The sequence below is a fragment of the Cyclopterus lumpus genome, chromosome 4 (genome assembly GCF_009769545.1).
Source record: "Cyclopterus lumpus isolate fCycLum1 chromosome 4, fCycLum1.pri, whole genome shotgun sequence".
NCBI lineage: Eukaryota > Metazoa > Chordata > Actinopteri > Perciformes > Cyclopteridae > Cyclopterus > Cyclopterus lumpus.
Genome location: NC_046969.1, coordinates 1201050 through 1223465, shown reverse-complemented (window position 1 = coordinate 1223465; position 22416 = coordinate 1201050). Strand labels below are relative to the sequence as shown.

The 22416-nt window shown below is 42.5% G+C and overlaps 1 protein-coding gene across 11 annotated transcripts in view; it reads left to right on the top strand.

The window, feature by feature from the left end:
* The first annotated feature begins 6180 nt into the window (after positions 1-6180).
* lpp (LIM domain containing preferred translocation partner in lipoma) overlaps positions 6181-22416 on the top strand; it is a 130135-nt gene continuing 113899 nt past the window's right edge. The window contains exons 1-5 of one of the 11 annotated variants that reach the window (XM_034530048.1): positions 6182-6488; positions 10264-10335; positions 12331-12424; positions 14383-14525; positions 20469-20534. The gene's annotated coding sequence lies outside the window, so the exon portion shown is untranslated. Of the gene's footprint in view, positions 6489-6561; positions 7998-10263; positions 10336-11763; positions 11869-12330; positions 12425-14382; positions 14526-20468; positions 20535-22416 lie in introns of those variants that run through there. The other 10 variants (XM_034530050.1, XM_034530053.1, XM_034530047.1 and 7 more) reach the window with 10 other exon arrangements.

Sequence of the window (22416 nt, the reverse complement as noted above, 5' to 3'; positions counted from 1 at the left end):
CTTCTGGCTCAGGAGGCTGTGCACAACCTTTAAATATGGAGGGAAATCTCCACAAACCCTCCACAAGCTGTCTCTTCATTTGGAAAGGTCTTTCATAGCACGTGCACATCAGGGCTACCTCTGGCACCCACACTTTTAAACGCTGACTTTGTATAACTTTGTATAACAGTTTTATCCAACTGTTGTCTTTCAGAAGGGAATCGTTTACGCTCCAAGCCTTTAAAGAACATACACGCCGCTTCTGATTTTGTGTACTCTTTTTATTATTAATTATTTGCAAATGACTTGACTTTGCATACTTGTTGCGGCTCTGCCATTCTTTTACCGTAGACAAACAGTGCATGAATAATTAATTATGTTTGCCGCGCTGAGGAAAGCATCACAGGATTCTAACCCGACATGGTGAACAAACGGTGACACCTTGTGAGAACGCGTTGGTAGATTTACTTCCGTTTGTCCTTTATTTGTCCTACATTCTTTATTTGATTTTTTTATCCTCTGTTTGCAGCCGTTGCGCGGGAGTCTATCGTCTCTGTCTCTGCAGGTCGAGGGCAGTGTAGCGGCGCCTCTCGTGTTTAGGAATGTCTTCCCTTTGGATGTAGTTTCACAACACAGGAATGTCAGCATGGTTTATGGTCCGAAGACGCTGGCCCGCCCCCCGCCCCCCTCATACGGAGAACAGACAAGGAAACAGTTTGGATGTCTGCATCCTGAGCCGTAAAAACAAACCTTCAGGAACTTCTACACTGAGTTCAAAGCCTATGCGCTGGAGAAAATGGTCCTATTGGGAGTTGTTTGAACGCCATGAACAAGTTGTTGTTGTTGTTGTTGTTGTTGTTTGACTTGTCCGGGCTGTGCAGCTCCCTCCTCTCTGCCTCTTTCTTTCCTGTGTCTTCGCTATACGTTACATACACAGGAGGCCTCCGTCTTTGACAAGGATCAACACTTTTATTTTCTACATTGTAATAAAAGAACTAGACCAGAGTGGTGTTGGACAACAACAACAAAGATGGATTGGTGATGATTGTTTTGTGACATAGAAGAAGAAAATAAATTCTCAATAATGGACATTTTGTCTCATCACTGTGAGGTCAAACATATTCCAATTCAGTTCAGTTCAGTTTATTTTGTATAGCTTAAAATCACAAATTACAAACTCCCCTCAGAGGGCTTTACAATATGTACACACACGACATCCCTGACCTTTGACCTCACCTCGGATCACGAAAAAACTCCCTGAAAAAACAAAATACTTGAAGTGAGGCCGTATAATTTTTGAGAGTAGCAATAAGACATTGTTCTTTCATTAGCAATAAAACGCAACCGTTGTTCAATTAGCGGCGCCAACCTTATTGGGTCTGGTACGACCTGTTGCCGGCTGGTGTCGGCTAACGTCGGGTAGAGATTGTTCTCGGCCTGATATCGCTGATGCTACTGTTATTACCGCTACACTGGGCGTTCTCTAGGTTGGTGGTCGATGACATCAACCAGACGGAGCGCTTTATCCCTCTGTCATTGCTGAGAAACAGAGGCTGCTCAATCTATTTCCCTCAGAGGTAAGAAAGTTGATCTTGTTCATTGAAAAGATGAATATATATATATGCCACGATAAATGGCACCCCCTCCCAAATAAAACCTGATTTCAGGACACAATGGCAAAATCCTGCCGCTTTAAACGCTTCAAAGGGGCAAGATGGAGAGCTCTGGAGTGCGGATCATTCCGGCTGAAACCTTTGCTGCAGGCAGGGATTGTCTCCGTCAACCATTTTGATACATATTTACATGCTAAAACATAGGAATTAGAATTCATTAGTGTAATCTGAGGTCCAGATCTAGATCGGGAGTTGTTTGATTAGTAGCTTTGGGGCAATGTTTTTGTACTGAGTCTGCCTCTCTCCTACTTTTGTCTCCCCTTATTTGGCATGACTCTCTGTAATATGGTTGTGCTTGAAGACTAATCTGTGCTATCTCAGCTCTAATTAACAGAGCATACATAGTTCCCACATTTGTTGTTTGTGTTTGTGTTTTTTTCTGCAGAGATCTCTGTGTTGTTTTGTGCAAAGCACCTGGACTTGTCTGCAGTGGTTACAGTGAGACGACGTTACCTCCACGTTCACCCCTCCACCGCCGTGCCGTCACATGTCAGCGCCGTCCTCGACCTCGACCTCCATCCATTCCTGAAAACGAGGGCCTTTTCGAAAGACAATCGCTGTCTTCGTTTTCTCGTTCGGCGTGTAGGTGCAAAAAATAACCAACCAACCAAAAAAGCATGCACTCGCTGGTTAATGAGGAAGTTCACATCGACTCGTGCAGCTGCTCCTGTGTAGTGTTTGAGGTTTACCTACTTCAGAGGAAGTGTGTGTGTGTGTGAGGGAGGTGGGGGGGGGGCTGTGTTACAACCAGCAAATAAAACAGGATATCCGATGCTGGAACAATTGAAACACGAAACAGACGACAGACGAGGTTGTTTTCTCCTCCTTTCCGTGCCGCGTCGACCGCCATAGTGATTCAAATGAGCAAAGTGAAACATGACAAAGTTAGATCAAACATCCAAACGTATCTCTGGCGTGAGCTATCTGTTGTGGTGGACCCTGTGAGCGTATTTCTTTTTCATATGTTTCGGCGCAGCGAGGATAAAATTGAGGCCCATCATATCAATGACATGCATAGCTACGCTGCCTAACTGCCGAACATCAAAGGGCCCCTGATATCCTCTAACCGAGCATGTTAATTGGTGCTTGATTGATAACTTGAAGTTCACAGGCGACGGCATGTGTCGCCTAAACTGTTCCAGGGTGTCTTTTTGAAAATCAGTGGAAGAAGAATCACTGGCGGGCCCATTAAAAAATTGCCAGTGTGCACACTTGCAAATAAGCTGTCACACATTACAAATGAGATTACCTTTTTTTCTGTTTGCCCCGGAACTTGGAGATGAGGGGAGGCACGGAAAGACACTAAAATAGCAGAAATCTTATTTTTTCTTTTATCAGCGTGCTTGATCTGCAAGTGCTGTTTATGCTTTCCTCATGCACGATGAAAAAAAGGAAAAGTATACTCACAGCTTGGAGCACAATGTAATCAGTTTGCAGGAAAGTAAGAACTATCGGTTAAAAGATAGCACTCAGAATGAATTCTTCGTCTTTCTTTTTATTTATTTATTTTTCAAATGTGGCCTCGAAAAAGAATAACAGAGATTTCTTTTCTTGTAAATATTTGCATGAAACTACGTCATAGAAACTAATCAGTAAATATATCATTTGTCCCAGAGATAAAAGCAAGTGCTGTATTTATTTATTGTACAAAAGCATGACACACACGCACACACACACACACACAATGTCAGTGCTATGAATGACAACAATAAAAAAAAAGATTAAAAACCATGGGAGCAGTTATCGTATTTGCATGCAATCCGGTGCACGCATTCAAAGTGTCTGGTTTGCATGGCAAAGAGCGCGGAGCCCACATGAAGCAACAGCTCCGTGGTGGCTTCCACGTATCGAGCGCTTGCAGCTCTGACAAAGGAGAAGCGGCAGAAGAACTCCAAAATGCAAAGTGAAGCGAACATGGGGTGAGCACAGGAGCTCAGTGTGAGCCAGAAAAGGTGTTTGAATAAACGAGGTATCAGCAGAACGTGTCACCGTTAATGTGAAAGGCCTTTCGTGACACGATATTGATTAAAAGTGCCTTCTCAGACTTTGGAACTGCAGAAATCTTGACATGCCAAAGCAGGAGAGGCACAGGTGTAATAACACTAACGTTCCGGGAATGAAGTGTGCTCACAGCGCTAGTGTCAAAAATAATAAAGTATGCAGACTACCAAATTATCTGGGTTTGTTTGCGGTTGATGTACACTATTGTTCCATAAGACAATGCCAAAAGAAATAAAGGATCTACCTGGGGGGAAAAAACTAATTTAATAAATAAATATAGCCCAAAACCTACACAAATCACTATTAATGTTAACAATGGCTCAAATGATTCTTTGTAATATGAAAGGGGTTGTAGTGATGAAACCACAGATACCAGACTGTATTTCCATCAGTTCTACGGAGCGTTTTAGGGACTTTCAGCTTCTTTTTTTTCGCCTCCAGCTATATTGTTTAGGTTCAGTCCCACTGCTCTCTTCCGTCTGGTTTTTAGTCGCAACAAAAAGCTCTTTGTAGCGAAGAAGCTCCGATAAAACCACTGCATGCTACCAATTTAGCACCAGACAAGGTTAGCGGCCAGCTGGGGAATGTAGCATTTAGCTGCCTAAGCGCTAGCTACTTCTGTCAGGAGTTAGTGGAGCCCAAAACTAAACTAAAAGAAGCCATTGGTCTCGAACACGACTCCAAATACAAGCCAATGTTTGCTGGATGTGTAAACATGTGTAAAGTTGAAGTGCGTTAACAGCTTGTTCCGCTGCCCCAAAATGGCCCCCACTGTTCTTTAAAAACATTTTGTTTTTTAATGCTGCTTTTAAACTTTGTAAAATACAGTTTGCTTTCTCTTCACTAAGTTTAATTGCCTGTCAATTTTGTTTCAAGTTACAGTTTGACGTGACATCTGGCGCTACAGATATGGAATCATTTCCCGTCGGTGCAAAATGATAAAGTTCCATTTCCTGTATAATATAACAACTACTATAGCCTACTATAACTGCAAAAGGCCTTTTTCACAGAAAAACATTTACCATGTCACGGTGGGGATAACAGAGGTTTACATTATATATTGAATGAAGGCTGAATTAAATGTTGTTTGTGCTTTGAACACCATAAGCCAAGCGTTATAAAGTCCCATTATATTCTATAGGAGGAAGACATCTCTTCAGCCAATATCTCCAAAACTCGGCAAATCACACCAAAAGTATGTCATTGCATAACAGGTAAGAATAAACTATGTATTTTTTGTTTTGGGGGTGAACTGTCCATTTAACATGCTGTTTTTGGGGTATGATGGCACACCGGTATGACTATAATACATACTTATACTAGCTATTAGTCAATCTGTAGGTGACTAAAATTGATTATAAAATATGTGTTCAATCACTATCGATCCCCTAATGAGAGACGTTCAACCCCTAAATCACTCTGAATCCATATATATATAAGACAGAGAATAAAAACACTGACGTGTTACCGTAATAACTGTCCTTTCCGCTCATATTGATAATACATGCACTTCCCTCAACATGCAACACAGAAACCAGGAACTGTGACAATAACAGTACGGGCACCACCACTGTGTTCACGTTTGCAGAGCATGCATGCAAAGAAAGCTTTGGAACCACACGTAGAGAGGAAAATAGATAACTCTGAAACTAAAGAAACAAACAAACAAACATCTGCGTCTTGTTTGATGTGTTGTCCTGGCGCCATTTGATAGGTATAGAAGCAGTGTCATGAACTGTTTTTAATTAAAGTGTACTGTTGTTTTTAAATCCAATACTTAAATATATGGCAAGTAATATTTAAATATTAAACAAAACTACCTAGTATTTTCAGGTTCTAGTCACGGAAGGAGTCACATTGTCAAGCTACCAAGCGCCCACCTTCTCATGGTTCCAGAAGACAGGCGGTGCATGACGGTGCACGGCATGCAACACGTTGTGTATGAATTTGAATCTGTTCAATTTCAACATGTGCCCACTCACACCTCATTGCTCCGTTAGCGCTGGAAGGCTTGCTGAGCTGATTCCTTTTCAGCCAGCACATTGTAATTCCAAAGCCCTTTGTCCAATTATCACACCTCGGGTTCAGCAGGATACCTGAGGGGAAACAAATCTCCCAATTCTATCAATTGTAAAAGCCCTGTAGTAGGCCTATTCATGTTTATAATCTAATCTAAATGTATAACACTCGACAAAAGGCATCTGCTGAAAATAATAGTCCTAATGTGAATTAAGTGGCATTAATTAGCGTTTAGAGTGTGCCTTCTCGAAGAGTAGCTAGTCTTTCCTTGTGAGCTGACCCTTGTATGGTTAATTATTGACAGGGTCAGAGTTATATGGTAGTTGTATAGTGAGTCCATAGTTTATCATTTAAGGTGTTTCTGTTTTTATTTTGTGTGAAAACTGTTCTATTTTAGGCTTATTTATTGCGAGGCTGTTTAATCGATTGGCCTTTTGCAGGTGTGCATACTTGAACATATAATTATTAGTACATGCCACTAAGTTACGAGGATGACTTTTTGGGAAGTAGTCACACGGTTTAGCTTCTGAAAAACACCGAAAGCAAGACAGAAAAGGGGAACCTGCGAACCCCTCTCCGTCTCGCGTTGCGTCCCCCGCTCGTCCTCGTGTACGCGGATCGGATCCGTCCCGGGGCTCGGGGCTCCGTGACACCGCTGGCCTGCTGCCTTACATGGGCAAACCTCTCAACTCACGGAGACGGCTGGAATTTCAGAGCGTGACGTCACCGCCTACAACTCTCCCAGAATTTGGATCAAGAAGTTTCACTTTTTTTGGTGGGATTTGAACCTCTCGTTTTATTTCCCCCAAAGGCGAGGTAAGCGAAACCGTGGCGCCGCGACCGTGTCCGCGGCGTTTAGAGCCGGTGTGAGTTCGAGGCTGGTTGACCGGCGCTGGGAGCAGCTCGTCTCCAATCTGTTCGGCCTTGTTGGGCTATAATATGAATTTTACTGTAGCTCGGACCGAGTTCACAATGAGGGCGTGGACTTGCACGGTAGCCTCGGCTGGTGCTAATGTTACATGCGGGGACTAACGAAGCTAACTTGTCGGTAGCTCGTGCGCGAGCCGGGCTCAAGTCATGCCTTGAATATATACATATATACACACACACATATATATATGTGTATATACGTCGTTGTGAGCCGTCAACGTCGGCCAAAGAGGGACTCTGGGCGTCTCTGGCGCTTCTGTTTTTAGCGCTGTGCTGCTGAGCAATGCGGAAGACATGTCACCGGAGACACGAGAGCCCTTCTCCTGTGAAATGTGTCGCTAAATGTTTAACCGGAGCGGACTCACGAGCCCCGGTCCCGGTACAGCAATACCGCTAACTGCTAGCTAAAGTGACTGTTAGCTAAAGTTACTGTTAGCTAAAGTGACTGTTAGCTAAAGTTACTGTTTAAGAGTTGTTGCCGTCAACCCCCCCTCAAAAAGAAGTTTCCCCTAAACGTATGAACGGACTGCTTTACGACGGCAACGACTCGCCACGTTGTTTAAACGGTTTCGTTGGTTGGACGTAGTTGTGTTAGACTTGCTGTGTCACACAACTAACGTTAACAATGAATTGAGTCCCGTGAAGGGGAGGATAACGTGACCGTGCTGGCCTTACAGTGTAACGGTACTGTGAACCCGGGTGTGGATGACGTAAACCATGTCTGAACGGGTCCGACTTGGCACCCCTTCAGGCCCTGATGGACTTCAGCGAGCCCATGGTACCGTGACCCCCTTACGAACAACAAAGACAGGGCTGAAGGAAGTCACTTTCTACCTCTTCTGTGTCCAACCGTATTGTCCTCCCGGCCGATTACATCCCATAACTTCTTTAAAGGATGACATAGCTGTAACCTCACCAATTACTCCTCTGTGTGGAGGACACTTCCTACCATTGGGAGGTTTTGTGTACAGTTGTCTGGCTCATGGTTCCCTCTGAAGCATCACATTCATCGTCGTCTGAGACGACTTCACTGAAGAACTCCCAAATGTCGCTTTAGTTGTCTTTTGTGAAAAAGAAATAGGCGCCCTCGTCCAGACTATGGATATTGTTCTGCCGTAAACTGTTGCTAACGTGAAAAATAAGTCTCACTTTCTTCTCCAAAAGACTGAATTCCAACTTTGACTTAGATGTTTCAAATCAATAACACCAAGGTCCCCCGAGAGCGCTGCCATCAAACCGCATACATCTGCGTCGCTCCGACACATTTTGACTCCGGCAACATTAAACGGATCTGTCTTTAAAATCTCCGGTTTGAAAAGGACTCGTTTGACAGCGTTGATGATGTTAAAGTTAAAAGATGAGTGCCTCAACCGCCTTTGAGCCCGGGCCCCCCTGGTAGGTCTAGTCAAGTTACTCTACTGTTTGTGTTATTTTAATGAGAGTGTCCTTTTTATTATTTTTTTTCTTGCGGGAACAGCAGCTGTCTCAAAGTGAGCCATTTTAGAGCAGAGTGTAATGTCAAGATGTTGGTCTTTTTTAGAAAGTGTCACCTGTTTGAGTGTTGCCACAACCAGACGAGTGTACGCCTCTCTTATCTATGCTATGTGTGGACTCTTGGTTTTGGGGTTTTTCCTGTATGGGATTTGATCTGCAGCTACCTGTCAATCTATGCCACAGGGTCATTTAACAACACTTACTGATGTGATGGAGGTATTTCCAAAATTCTCAAAGACTCTTCTAAACGTCTTGAAGATAAAAAAACCCAACATATTCCATCAATCGTTTCCCCAAGTTACACTCTTTTTAAAACTTATTCAGATGAAGATGTTAACCAGAAAGGACTCCTTTGCTTGCTCAATTTATTCAACAAAATCAGTTTTTATTGCGCAACAAACCGAATATTTCTCAACCCAGATGGTTCGAAGACTCTGGAACTGCCAACAGAACTAGCGGGAAGCGTTGTTACACAGCCTTTGGTGTTTTTCAAAGATCGCCGGGTGTATATTGAAGACAACTGGACGCTTATCTCTATGACTTGAACAAAGTGGTGATACATGAGAGTCACAAACCTGGGGCTGGTCATCCAGTACCCATACAACCATACCATTTAGTATGTCCCACTAGCAAGTATTTAAAATGGAGTATGCAGGATGTTCTTCTAAATCCGGTCGCGTTTCGCAGCATGCAAGCCAGCATGCTTTTCTGGCTATTCCCACCCACAATCCTTTGTGTATCATATACATGAACAAGAGGGTCAAAGTTCAAGGTGCCATGTTATGAGGAAGAAGTCTCGATTGAATGCGTACTGCATGCAGCGGTGTACCTTTTGAAAGGGCAGCTGCAGGTATGTACTAAAAGGAAAAAAAAGGTATGAGGTTTGGAACGCAGCTAAAGGGTCAGTGACTGACCCAAGATTCTTGAATCATGGTTTTGTTATTTTTAAAGGGTTATAGAGCAATTGAACACATTGTTAGGCCACAGAACATGTCTACGTAATCTTGTTGCAGGAAAACAAGTGTTCAAACATTGAGATAATGACACCAGGCCTTTGAGGCAACACGCAGGGCATAGCATGGACATGTCGGTGCCTGTTTTAAGATGCCTGCCGTGCTGTTAGGTAGGGTGTGACATGTGGTGGGCTGGTTTGCACAACAATACTGTTACCTTGAATCCATGTGGATTACAAAACAGTAGTCCTGCAGGGCAATTTGTTGTCCCAATACTCCTACCACCTCTAAAACTCAAGTCAGAGTAAAGGCGAGCGTCTCTCCTGTGCTTTTACCGTCTCAAGAAGACTGTACTTGATGCAAGCTACCGTGCAAAACAGATGCATCAACAACAAAGCGACAGACATCTGACGAGACATGCTAATTATGTACCCAACAAGCTGACATGATTATTAGACTCAAACCCAATCAAGTATATGAAGGATTTAAGTCCTACACCACACTAAACGACTACAAAACGAGACCACACTGACCACGTTTGGATTTATTCATATTTGTAAATGTAGCTGTGTCTCATGTCTGCCTTGTAAAACACTTTGCTGTTTGTTTTAAACAAACCGTTTATTTTCATCAACCACCCAAGTTATGTTTTCACACAACATGAGACTGTTAATTGCATCTTGTGGTAAATATTACAATTACACCAAAAAATGATTCTTGTGGTTCTTTGATCGGGCCATAGCCAGGCGTTTCCCATCATGCCCTGGGTGTTGCAGTCGGTGCTTCGCTGGCTCAAAAACCTGCGGCCGCCTCGATCTCGTGAGCTTCTCGTTGCCCACGGCAACTTCATATCAACTGTTATTTTAGTCTTAGTTCTCGTCACTGAATAATTGTTACACCATAGTGAAACACTTTGTGCAACTCAACCTGTCAGCATTGTTCTTTTCCCCCTGAACTGTGTCTCTGCTGTGAAACATTACTCCAACGGGCCGTGACAGATGCCTGGTGAGAAATGACAGACTCAAATTTAAATGGAAAACTTACACTTGGGTTGATGCAGGATTTAAAGGAGGCTGCCTATGGCTCACCTGTCCTCTGATGAACACATTTCTGCGAAGTTGACAGGACCACTTGCTACGTTGGCGTGGTCCTGCATGGCTAAATTATAGTTGTGTAATCCGTTGGAATGATGCAGAGTTTCTCAATCTCAACAGATTTCAACACACGGCGAAGGGCATCGCTTCAACAACCTTCCAGGAAACCCGTACATCTAGAGAGGAGACAAGGTGAGAGAGCTTTTGCTGTTGTGTGCTTTGGTTTTTAATATCTACTGGTTCGTTCTGTTTTATTCCCTTTTGTGTTGGGTTGTAGTGGAACTTATGTTTGGAAGGTCATGTGTTGCAGTGTAAGCGCAAGAATATGGACAAAATTGAGCGAGTCAGGGGCGAGTCGCTCTCTAAAGCTGTCACACATTTGACCATGAGGGTGATTTGGAAACTTAAGGCAGCTCCGTGTTGAACACAGAAAAGCCCAAAAAGAAATGCTTGGTGGATTCATTTTAGCTGTCGCAGCTACAATGAATCCAATAGAGCTGGAAAATCATGCTTTAATTCAACTTTACTTTCTTTTCTGTTTTTTTAAGGCTTTTATATCTGCATAGACGTTGCAGCCACTTTGTCATGTGACCCTGATTGGCCGCGATTATCATTTTAGAGTTTGACTTTCATTTAAATAACTTTCCACAAATTGAAGCGCCTCACTCTTCTCCCACAGTTCACCACCAGCAACAGGCTTTTCTCCTCTTTTCTGAAATGCCAGACGAAGGCTGCGGGTTATAGTCGCACAAAAGCTGCACGAATTCTGATACGACTGTTCGGACTGACTTGGCGGTATCACGGAATATTGTCAGAAAAAATACATTTTAAATGCAACTATTTTATCAATAAAATATTTACATGTATTTTAAAATCTAAGTATTAAAAAAATAATGTATGACCATGTGAGAGTTTCAGTCGCCCGAATGCAGCCTGTCCCTTTGGGATTGGGCTGAAGTGGGTTGTGCTGTAACGAGCACTCTGGCGCCAAGTTGCTCTTCAAAACCGTTTCCAGTCCAGGCACGGAGGTGAAGTTTTCTCTCTGCAAGCAGCTGTTAATGTTACCGTGATCTCCTCTGACCCACGGCACTGGTGGGGAGTAATCACACTTTAATTATACCTTCTTAATCACTTGAGCACAATCAGTGTGACAAGACAGCTTCTCACAGTAAATGGGCTATCTTTACCTTCTAATCTGGCCCGGACGACTGATTTAAAAAAAAAAGAAGCAGAAAAAGAGTAAATTGCATCCACTTCCCTACATTTCTTTCATTATTTTGTTTTGCTAATGTGATGCACATCTACAGCTTTCTAAGCGTAGTCGTTTTTGTCTTCATTTTGACTTCTTTGCCCTTCTGTAAAACCGGAGCTGCTCGTTACCCATCTCGGGTCAGACCGTACCCAAAGAGACGGTGAAAAGTGCTCTATTATTATTCCCAGTGCAAGGTATGCACCACAGAACTGGCTCTGCTGAGCGACTCTGGCTCTGCTGCGTATGGCATTCCAAGTTAAAAAGCAAACCAAACTGATATTGCCCTCAACACTGTCTCCATACTTTCTCCATATTTGGAAATGTTTACCTCCTCACGATGGTTGACAGAGGTTGGGAGAAGGGATGTGAGTCATTTCAGCTGCATAAGGCTTTCTAGGGGTGAGAGCAGCCTTTCCAAGTACTGCCATTTAGTCGAGCTAGTTGTCCCTGCTTCAGTGATCTAAAGAGAAACTGTGAGTATCGCTCTTCATCTTTCTTTTGATGTTGTAGTTTCTTGTATGTGTGCAGTGAGAGAATGCGACTAGTTGTCGTCAAAATAGTTCTTTAATATAATATCTTTTTGCGTCGTCCAAAATTGGTCTTGACCAATTTTAAAGTTCTTAAACTGAAAGAAGTTCAGACAAGTAGGGATTTATGGTGTTATATGTGTGTGTAATATATGCTGCTTGTGGAGAACTATTTAGTCAGTGCTTGATTGAAAGTTTGAGCAGTGTTGAGGAGATTCCATTGCTGTTCCCGTGCATCTCCTCAAAGCAGAGAAGACAGGGACTTGATATTCCACCAGCTCACAAGATATTTGAGCTGTTTTAAAAGTTTGGACAAAATCAGCACTGCTGTGAGAGCATTTCTGACTGACTGACTGACTGACTGACTGACTGTTTTTGTGTGTGTGTCTGATATCTACACCTTAACAGGTCTGACCTTCCTCCTGGCTCTCACACACTTCAAACACTCGGTGTGGGAGGTGCCCTGCAGCAGCAGCAGTAGTATTCGTAGTAGAGGGAAGAGGTAAATGATTTTTACTTCGCTCTAAGGGCTGACGCCGCTCAGCTCAGTGACGGTGTGATTATCTCTCACTTTTATCTTCAAATGATGCTGGGACTGTATCGGCCTCAGAGCTAGTGACCCCAATTGCGTCCCATTGTCAATTATTATTATTTTGGTCCCATATTGTTTAATTGGATGCTGGATACTGTATTGCTTACACATTAATTCATGAATATAATAATAATCTATAAGCCATTTATCGGTTAATGAAATTTCACAAAGTATTGTTCTCAGCCATGCGTGTTCCCTTTTTCTTCTCAGTATTTTCATCGTAGTCACCAAAGACTAAACCGGCACCCACAACACGTCTTTTTGAAATATATTTATGTTTACTCTGCAATAACTTATGAACATGTTGAGATTCTAGAGTTTGTATAGGTCTGTATCGGTGTCACTGTGAGCGCGATAGCATGCTGACTTTATCAGACATGCCTCTGGCTTTGGGTGCTTTTGGGGAGAAATGTTGGTCTCCATTGGCCTTAAAGTAAAACTTTATAACATTTGGAGATAGAAATGTCAAAGTTTTGACAGTTGATTTTGACTCCCGCACACTGTCCCCTTCGAGATATTTACCAAAATGAAATCAGGTTATTGCACCAGACAATAGAAAATAATACATTAAATCGATTGGTTGACCTGTGTGGAGAGTTAAATAAACAAAACATAAAAAACTAAAGAAGAAAAAAAAGTTCAGAAAAATTCCGAAGCAATAAAATGTCGCTAAGTTCAGTACGCTCTGGGGCGAATTCACAAAATAATTGCCTTAGCCGGCACAAATAAGACACAAAGACACTGTAATTCACAAAGCAGCCACAAAGTGTGAAATGGGGGTTGGTGCTATGGAGCACATTCATAAGGGGGGTCACGCCATGACTTTCCAGTGAGCTTAGCTTACTGAATCCCAAATACAGTTTTTCTCCATTAGTTTTTTTCTCTCTGCACATCTGCCTGGTTCACCAAAGGTGGTAAACTTCATCACAGGTGAGGAAGATAATGCCGTGTCACTGACTTTAGTCAATTACTTCAGATCTCTGACCCACATTATGTTTGATCTTTTACCATTATCCCACAATTGTTTCACAAAAATGAGTCCGTCTTAAAGGATGGCGCCAGACGGCTGTGCACCGGGGACAGCAATACTGAAGACGCTTCATTGGGACGAGATCGAGGAGAGGGAGGAACGAGGAGTTTTGTCAGAATCGAATATCATAAAAACATATGGGAAAACATGGAGCGCTTTGATGACCTAATTAATTTAGAGTAGCCATCAAAGTTAATCAGGCAGATTGACTATTATCCAACATACATATTGAACAAATTCATTAGTTATTGCTGTAGTTGGCCAGGGCTCCCTTTAGAAAAGAGATCTTCTAATCTCAACGAGGCTTACCTGGTGAGGCGCGCTGAATGCGATATTCTAATCTTAGACTTATTATTTTTCAATAGATTTCAGATTTCTTTGGCTTGGTCCGTCACTTTAATGTTGATCCAGCTGCTTGTGCTGGCCAGTTTCTCAACAGCTCTGTTGAAGCCCACCCTCCGGTTCCCCCTCAGGTAAACACCGTTAGCTCTGTCAGCACTGTTGTTTTCCCCGTTAGCGCTGCTAGCTGCTAGCTGCTAGCCATCAGCTCAGCCTTCGCCAAGTGGAGAGCCCCCTGAGAAGCAATAGAAAGGCTTAAAATCTTTCATATAGAGCCTTTAAATAAAGGTATACTAATAATAAATATAAAAGTTGTATTTATTACCACAGTATCCACAATATTGGAGTGAGCCGTTTCTTAACAAATACACCGTCAACAAGAGTGTTTTGAGGTTAACAAGCTTTGCTGATCGTTGGTTACGTCGGCCCCCGGCGACCTCTCCAACGCTCTCCAAATCTCTTAATCTGGTCTCACTACTTTGCGGCCCTTAATTTCCAGATTGTTGCCTTCTCCAGATTGGAAGAGATTGGGATGTTTTCAAGACGAGTCTCCCAAATGAATCTCGTCAACGAATTACGGCATGATTAACAGGAGCAATTACACGGAGAACCCAACTGAGCTGAGGAGAATCAAGCTAAAGGGTGAGGGGATTATCTTTCTTATTAAGGAGAATCACTTTAAGGGGTTTGATTACTTTCTGTTTTGGTAACTCTTGATTACTCTTTAACTAATGATGCCTTCGAAAACGCTATTTTTCCCTCCGGTACCGTTGAGAGTTTTGGAGTGCAGATTGAAAACAGGTTGAATACTGCACATGTTCACAACATCTTCATGTTGTGAACATGTGCAGTGTCTGCAGTCTGATTTCTAGCAGCACTAACACGGAAATGATGATCAGGGCTTCGGGAATCATTGCTTGTGGATTGGAATTTAAAATGCAGAAGGATTGTAATGTATTATAATACTGTAGCATATTTTCCTAACATTGACGGCTTTCAGTACTCTTTTTAGTATCTGGATTTTTGAAACAATCCAAGTTGTTTTTCTCTTTCACAGTCAAGCTGGAATGTCTGATCCATAAACAACAATCTGAGGCGCATTATTTTCCAATAGATTTCAGATTTGGTCCCTCTTTTTAGCTTTGATCTGCTGGCGGCCAGTATAACTCAACACCTCTGTTGAAGGAGATCCACCTCTAGTCTTTGCCTGTTTGCTATTCCCTTTCCCAATACAACCACTGCATGTTGTCATGACCATCCTTCCTGTCAACAGCCTCTGCCAGACACTTTATGTCATGGCTGAAGAATTCAGCTTTGTATTTCGTAAGAATTACTTATCTCTTGCTCGGAGACCAGACTTGCCTCTGAAATGGCCAGTGAGCTCTGTAGTTCAGTCTCTTCCTTGGCTCCTGTTAATCAATTTGAAAACCCGATAAAACAAATGAGATGAACTTTGTTTAGCCGATTAGGTTGCCTCCCTAAAAATATCTGTTGGCCATTGCTGAATTTCTGTCCAAACCCCTGTGCTATTGCCAGCCTGACTCTGTTAAACTTGTGTACATGGCCTCATTGCTGGTGACTAACTAGGAAAAAACAAGAGCTTTTTGGTACTGTCTCAGAAGAACTTGGGGAGGCATACACCAAAACTAGAACGAGCACTTTATTGCTTTCCGTAGTGGTAATCTGTTTGCGTTGAGTGTTTGCGGTCCGTCACTGTGTCCATTCTGGCTGTTGAACACTTCTCTTGACTGCTCGTCAACACTTCCCAGTAAACAACTGTAATCTTAACATTGTCATAAGTGATTGTGTGCTCCAAGTGACATTCCCTCCGTGCCCCTATCGTTTAGGATCAGATGTCACTAACTGATTAATCTCAGATTAGGCAGAAGCGGGAGGCTAATGGGACACTTCACACGATGTGACTGATGCACTTACTTACAGTGACAGATGCCGGCATCCAAAGGCGGTCAAACTACTGTAGCATGTTGTTGGAACAACACAGAGCCATTATTGATGTGCCAAAACAAACACATGAACATCTGATCAGAATGGCAAAAGGGTGATGTCAGTGGACATGGTTAGCGTCGCCACTCTCAGGGTTGGGTGTCAGCAGCAAGGAGTGAATCCATCAATGGACGTGTATTTAGTAGAGATGCAGGGATTTCAGCTTTCTTGGTAATTTTTGTTTTTTAAGTCTGACCTGCAGATCCTAATTTCCATTGACTGACAGCAAGACTCGACACTGTTTAATTCAGTTGTCCTGAAGTCAACGTGAAGCGTCACAAATTCAACATTTTATCTTTTAATTTGATCATTGTCATCTATGGTGGTTATTTGCATTAAATAAGTGTATAATAAAATCATTTATTAAATGTATATTTATTGAAATGTTTGCTTTGATCAATAACCATTTCTAGTTTTGAAGATGTATAAGGTGCTTAGAGCTAGTGTTAGGAAGTTTAAACGGGTAATAAATCCCCCTCTAATGTCTGTTTTATATTGCTGTGAAAACTTCATCTTCAAGCAACTGTATTTATTCAAGTTTCCCACTAAAAACGTAATTTTACAATATTATATTTTAACACGTCATGATATATATAGTTTGCCTTCGCGCAATACACAATGTACAGAATAGAGCTTGCGCTCTAATAATAACCTGAGTTAGCTGTTAGCTCCCTTACCAGCAGTCCTGTGTAGAGGGGAGGCTCACTGTCTCGCACTGGGAATACTCTGAGCAGCATGGTGGAATGAATTCCGATAAAATAAGTTCGTAGTTTCAGATATTTCTACGGTTGTTCCTCCACGGCTTATCGTAGCAGTCGTGACAAATGGCAGCCTTGTGTCTTCACTCACGATGATCGGCCATTATGAGGAAATATGAGGCTTTCAATTGGCTGAAAAACGATCTGTGCATCTCTAGTATTTATGGAGTAAAGGTCAATACAATGTAAATGTATGTAAATTACTGGAATTTCAAAGAAGCCTTTTCTGCTTCTGAATTTAAACTCAATTCGCTAATCTCTCTATTTCTTCTACTAGGGCTGGTAATGCTTCTTTTTAAAACATTTTCTTTTTTAACTTAAACTCTTACATGTATCCTTCGGTCTTTTCGAAGTCTCCAGGATGCACAGGAAGCATTCACAAAGCACTCTTGACAGAACAGCCAGACTGTAATAGAGCAATAATGGAATATCATCAGTGGTTTTGGAGAAGCTAATAACCTGTTTTTTGTTTTGTTTTGGAGCTTCTTGCTGACGTCCGAGATGTTGGGGTAGTGCTAAATTGAGTCGGACGGGTTCTTGATTTTTGTGCCCCGTCAGGCACAACACCCCTTTGTGCGGCCACAATCTCCTTGCGTTATCGTAGCCGTAAGCCGCGTGGGGGCAGAATGTTGTTACCCCATCACTCTTGGAAGGAGCCGTGCTCACAGGGCCTGCATTCATTAGACGACTGGCACACTGTATACATGTGCATATTTCACATGGCTCATTGACAGGATCAATTGCCAGCAAGTCCCCGGTGGTCCAGGAATGCAATTACCTACTGACCCAAATCATCCTCTTGGCTGGAAGTCAGTGTCTGCTCTGGCAGCGTTACACCTGGGACAAAGGCTTCACTTAACCTCGCGCTCACCCCTCCATGCAATCCGTACGTGGAGGGCAGTCTCTGAGATTCAAGATTCTGAGCGAGGAGAAACATGTTCAATTCACTTTATTTTGTATAGTCCAACATCACAAATTACACATTATCCTCAGAGGACTTTACAATCTGTACACATACGACATCCCTGACCTTTGACCTCACATCGGATCAGGAAACACTCCCAAGAAATATAAAAAAACCTTTCAGGGGAAAAAAGGGAAGAAATAAATATCTTTTTTTAATCAGATTGGGAGAGCGTAAATGCTTTAACCAAAATAGATTGCCATGAAACTTCTCAAGTGGATAACGTGACATGAAGACAATCATTTTGTTTATCAAGTTTCTGAATTTGTCTGTTGGAATATGTGAATGATGCGTTGTCTTATTTCTTTATGTAACTCTGTAACTCTGTTCATCTGGTCACATGACATCTATTCATCTGTCCATCTGGGGAGAGGGATCCTCCTCTGTTGCTCTCCTGAAGGTTTCTTCCCTTTTTTCCCTGTCAAAGGTTATTTTTGGGGAGTTTTTCCTGATCCGATGTGAGGTCAAAGGTCAGGGATGTCGTATGTGTACAGATTGTAAAGCCCTCTGAGGGGAGTTTGTGATTTGTGATATTGGGCTATACAAAATAAACTGAATTGAATTGAATTGAATTGAATTATTGAAAATGTGCTCATCGGCATACATTTCCAGAACAGAAATCTTTATCACTGGATAAAGTTACGTTTATTTTGTTTACCTATTATTATTATTATTATTATTATTATTATAGTCAAATGTTTTTACTGAGGATTTGTAATATCTTATCACTATATAAATCGGCCATGAAATTAATGTTTTTAGGAATCCGATGTTGTACAATTCAGACTATATTCTGAAGGTTTTTACTGAGGGTTTAGTTCATATATCATTCATAGAGAGAAATGAAACTTGTGTATGAAAGAGCGGAGAAGTCTGAGAAAAAACTCATTTTGAAAAAACGTCCTTTAAAGATATGAAACGTAAAAAGACTGTGTGTATATATATATATATATATATATATATGTGTATATATCACCGTGAAAACATCCCCCAGTCTATTACTTGTACTAAGACAATACATTTTTTTCTGAAATGATATGTTTTAAATATAAGAATAAAGCATTATCTAATGGTGAATTTGGATGGCAAAGTAGAGAAAGAAACACCTGAATGTGTATTTTGGATGTTTTCACTCCACGAGTCAGAAAGAAGGCGGTCATGAAAGCCAAAAAGAACAACATCTCTAAGCTGACCAGTGCGTGAAAACAGCTGTTTCCTGGGGGGGTCTTGTTAATACAAGCAGTCGGATAAATCTGAATTCAAAAGGATCCTCAGTAAACATATGAATAAATACAATAAATGGGCAAATCGGTAAACAGGTTGTGAGCATGAGGTGCACAATGACGTCGGTCCGGCCTCGACTTCAAACAAATATGAAAATGTGTGTTCTCTTCCTCAACCACTCCGAACAATGTGAGATGGATACCGATAACGCCACACATGGAGGACTTTTATTCTGAAAGGGATTGGTGGTACAATACATACGCTACACTCTTCCATGAGCACGCCCACACATATCAAGCCCAGTTTCTGTTTCATATTTAAACGTGTAAGTGTGTGCACATGCAGTCATTTTCAGCATGCCAGTTACCTTTGCCCGAGTGCTATCGATGAAGTTGGATAGTTAAAACGCTGCGTATTGTTCTATTGTGGCCGCATCATCGTCTTCAATCACAGACGCACCTCTGAGGAAAAGAGACGGGTGTACGAGTGCTCAGGAAGAATTAAAGACACAATACATTCCACTCTAACTTCAGGACCATATACTGACTCTTGCCATTCAGCTTGTGGAAGTTTGAAAAATAAATAAATAAACCCAACAGCACGGTTGCCATCACCCACCAATGGGACGATGTAGGAATTAATTGTGGATCTGGATACAATTCTTCTTCTTATTTTTTTACAATAAGTTAACTGATTCCAGTATGTTTTAGTGCCTGCTAACCAACCTTTTGACTGGCTTTGTTATTTTCTTTCAAAGAACAGCCAACAATGGCCAGGAAAACCCAAATCCTCACACCCAAATGATCTGGACTGATAACATGCAGAGGGGGGTTCATCTTTAACTTTTATACATCTCTGGGCTCTGAATATTACTCTTGAAATGATTTGGGATTTGCATTCATGAGCATACTCTAAATGAAGCGACATTGAGCAATATTACTTACTGGTCGTGTCTTCCTTGAGCACAGAAATGGAGCGGGCCTCTCAGTAATGCCGTCTTCCTGTGAGACCCGACGTCGACGGCGGTTCTAGTGGAAAAAACACAAGCATAACAATCAGTATAGTGTCGGAGTGGATTACAAATAATCAGGACACTCTTTATAGTAATGAGGAGGATAAAGCTCAGATCAGACCCCAGTGACATGCTGAAGTAAACAAACTAACAAAGTACTATTTTTAACTCCTCCGGCTGCTCCACGTCAAAGTGGAGGCCGGCCTTCGGTTACCTCTTCGTGCCCTTGGCTAAAGGCCCTCACACACCTGTACGTCCAGCTTTACCGGGTCTTCCATCTTTTCAAAGCTCCCTGTCCTCGGCATCTTAGGCACATGTTTGTCAAGGGATTCACTTCAAGTCCTCAGGAAGTCTTTGAACAACTATACGTGAACAACGCAATAACAAAACGTGTGTGTGTGTGTGTGTGTGTGTGTGTGTGTGTGTGTGTGTGTGTGTGTGTGTGTGTGTGTGTGTGTGTGTGTGTGTGTGTGTGTGTGTGTGTGTGTGTGTGTGTGTGTGTGTGTGTGTGTGTGTGTGTGTGTGTGTGTGTGTGTGTGTGTGTGTGTGTGTGTGTGTGTGTGTGTGTGTGTGTGTGTGTGTGTGTGTGTGTGTGTGTGTGTGTGTGTGATGTACTACTACAGGAGGTGTGTTTTGCAGAAACGGACTTGGAGTTCCAGTGCTGGAGCGAAGCAGTGTGTGACTTCAGGGTTAGTTTGGATTCTCCAAAGTCACAACCGTCACCTTTTCAGTACCTGATGCATTTGCAAAGTTTGGCTGCTGCCACGTCCACAGCAATACATTGCGTTGCTCCCGTGCCCAAAACACTTCAACTGTAGAGTTTCATCTTTCACCGTTTTCCGACCAAGAGGAACACACTGTATGTACGGAGAACCAGAGGTGACGCTTGCTGTGGAAGAGACCCGATGGAGCTAGCATTGTGGATCATAGACCAGAGTGCAACCACTCGGCTTGATGTTTGAGCTCCCCGCATGCTTTTGTTTTAGTTTGCATATGTGGGCTTAAAGCTGAGGGAGCCTTACCGTCAGGTTTGAGGTCACTTGTGTTAATATCAGACAGATCCAGTGCATTAGATGCATTCATCTCTTAAATCCTTCCCAACTTTCATTTGTTGCAGCATTTAAATTTGGAAGAAACATCCGAAGCAAAGCCCTGGATTTGTTTTTGCCACCTTTTCAGGAAGCAAGTTTGTTATCCCAGAGCTGTGCTGCAGTCCTTCACCCCGTTAATGATAAAAGCATTGAGTTTTCTACCACACTTAGTAACTAGATCCCAATGAGAAGCCGTTCCTGTCAAGTGTGGTTTCAATTCAGTTTATTTTGTACAGCCCAAAATCACAAATCACAACCTCCCCTCAGAGGTCTTTACAATCTGTACACACACGACATCCCTGACCTTTGACCTCACATCGGATCAGGAAAAACTCCCAAGAAACCCAGAAGAAATTCATGTCGTTATGAGACGTTGCTGTTTCGTTGGTTATGCTTTGTTGCTCTTGGGTTACAAGAGCAACTTCATGTTGTAAACAGCATCTTTGATATCATGATACTCCATGACATTGCTGCTGCGACCCACAAGCTGCTGGCCAAGTGTGGTTTCACATGACGGGTGAAGAAAACAATGCAAATCGCATACACATGTATCTGTATTAAGTGCAGGATCAAAAGTCATCACAAATCCCTCATCAGTTCCACTGAGAGGAAAAAAAAAGGAGGATTTTCTGGAATGTTCGATTTTTCTACTGACACCAGATTAGAACCTGGAACATGTGTTCTGTTATATTTATTATATTTCACAGCTAACCCACTTCTCTTTGTGACACCGTTGTCAATAACAGCCGCGCCGTCGGCGTAACATTAACCTGTGTGTGTGTGTGTGTGTGTGTGTGTGTGTGTGTGTGTGTGTGTGGAGACAGAGCTCCTTGCAGACACATCCTGGTCTCTGCAGACAAAATCCCACATCGACTCTGATTTTGGTGTTGAGGTAGAACCCGATGACGCATTAAAGTTACAGACTGAGTGACGTCAAACTCTCAGAGACTCTGCCGGAGGGCGCTGAAGCCCCAAATGACACCTGAAGCACTGCAGACTTATAGGAAGTGTCTGTAAGAGAGCCCTCAAAGACTCTACGGGTTCACCGTAGGACAAGCCGCCACGCCTCACACACTTATCAGAAATGAATGTCAAAGTCTGAGGGTCAACTAAGGATCAACTGGCCCACAGAACAGAGTGAACAGAGCAAGTCTGCAGGCAACACAGACCGGGGAGGTGGCTGGGACAGGTGAAACTCAGTGGAGGCAACCTGTGGCCAGGTGAGGACTGACTCCCTAAAAGGGGCCCGGCAGATGATACACAAGTACCGGGCTCATGCAGGTGGGACCAAAACCTGAACCGGGAGCGTTTGACCGGAAAGGAGCTTCATTTGTATGTTTGTGTGCCGCAAATGTGCAATAGATCCCATTCAGAGGCCGTGTCTGTATGCCTGTTTAATGCCATGTACAACGGAGGCATGCATTTGCACAAGCAATGTATGTATCCTGGAAAGTAGTGAAATATTTTAGATACCGTACAT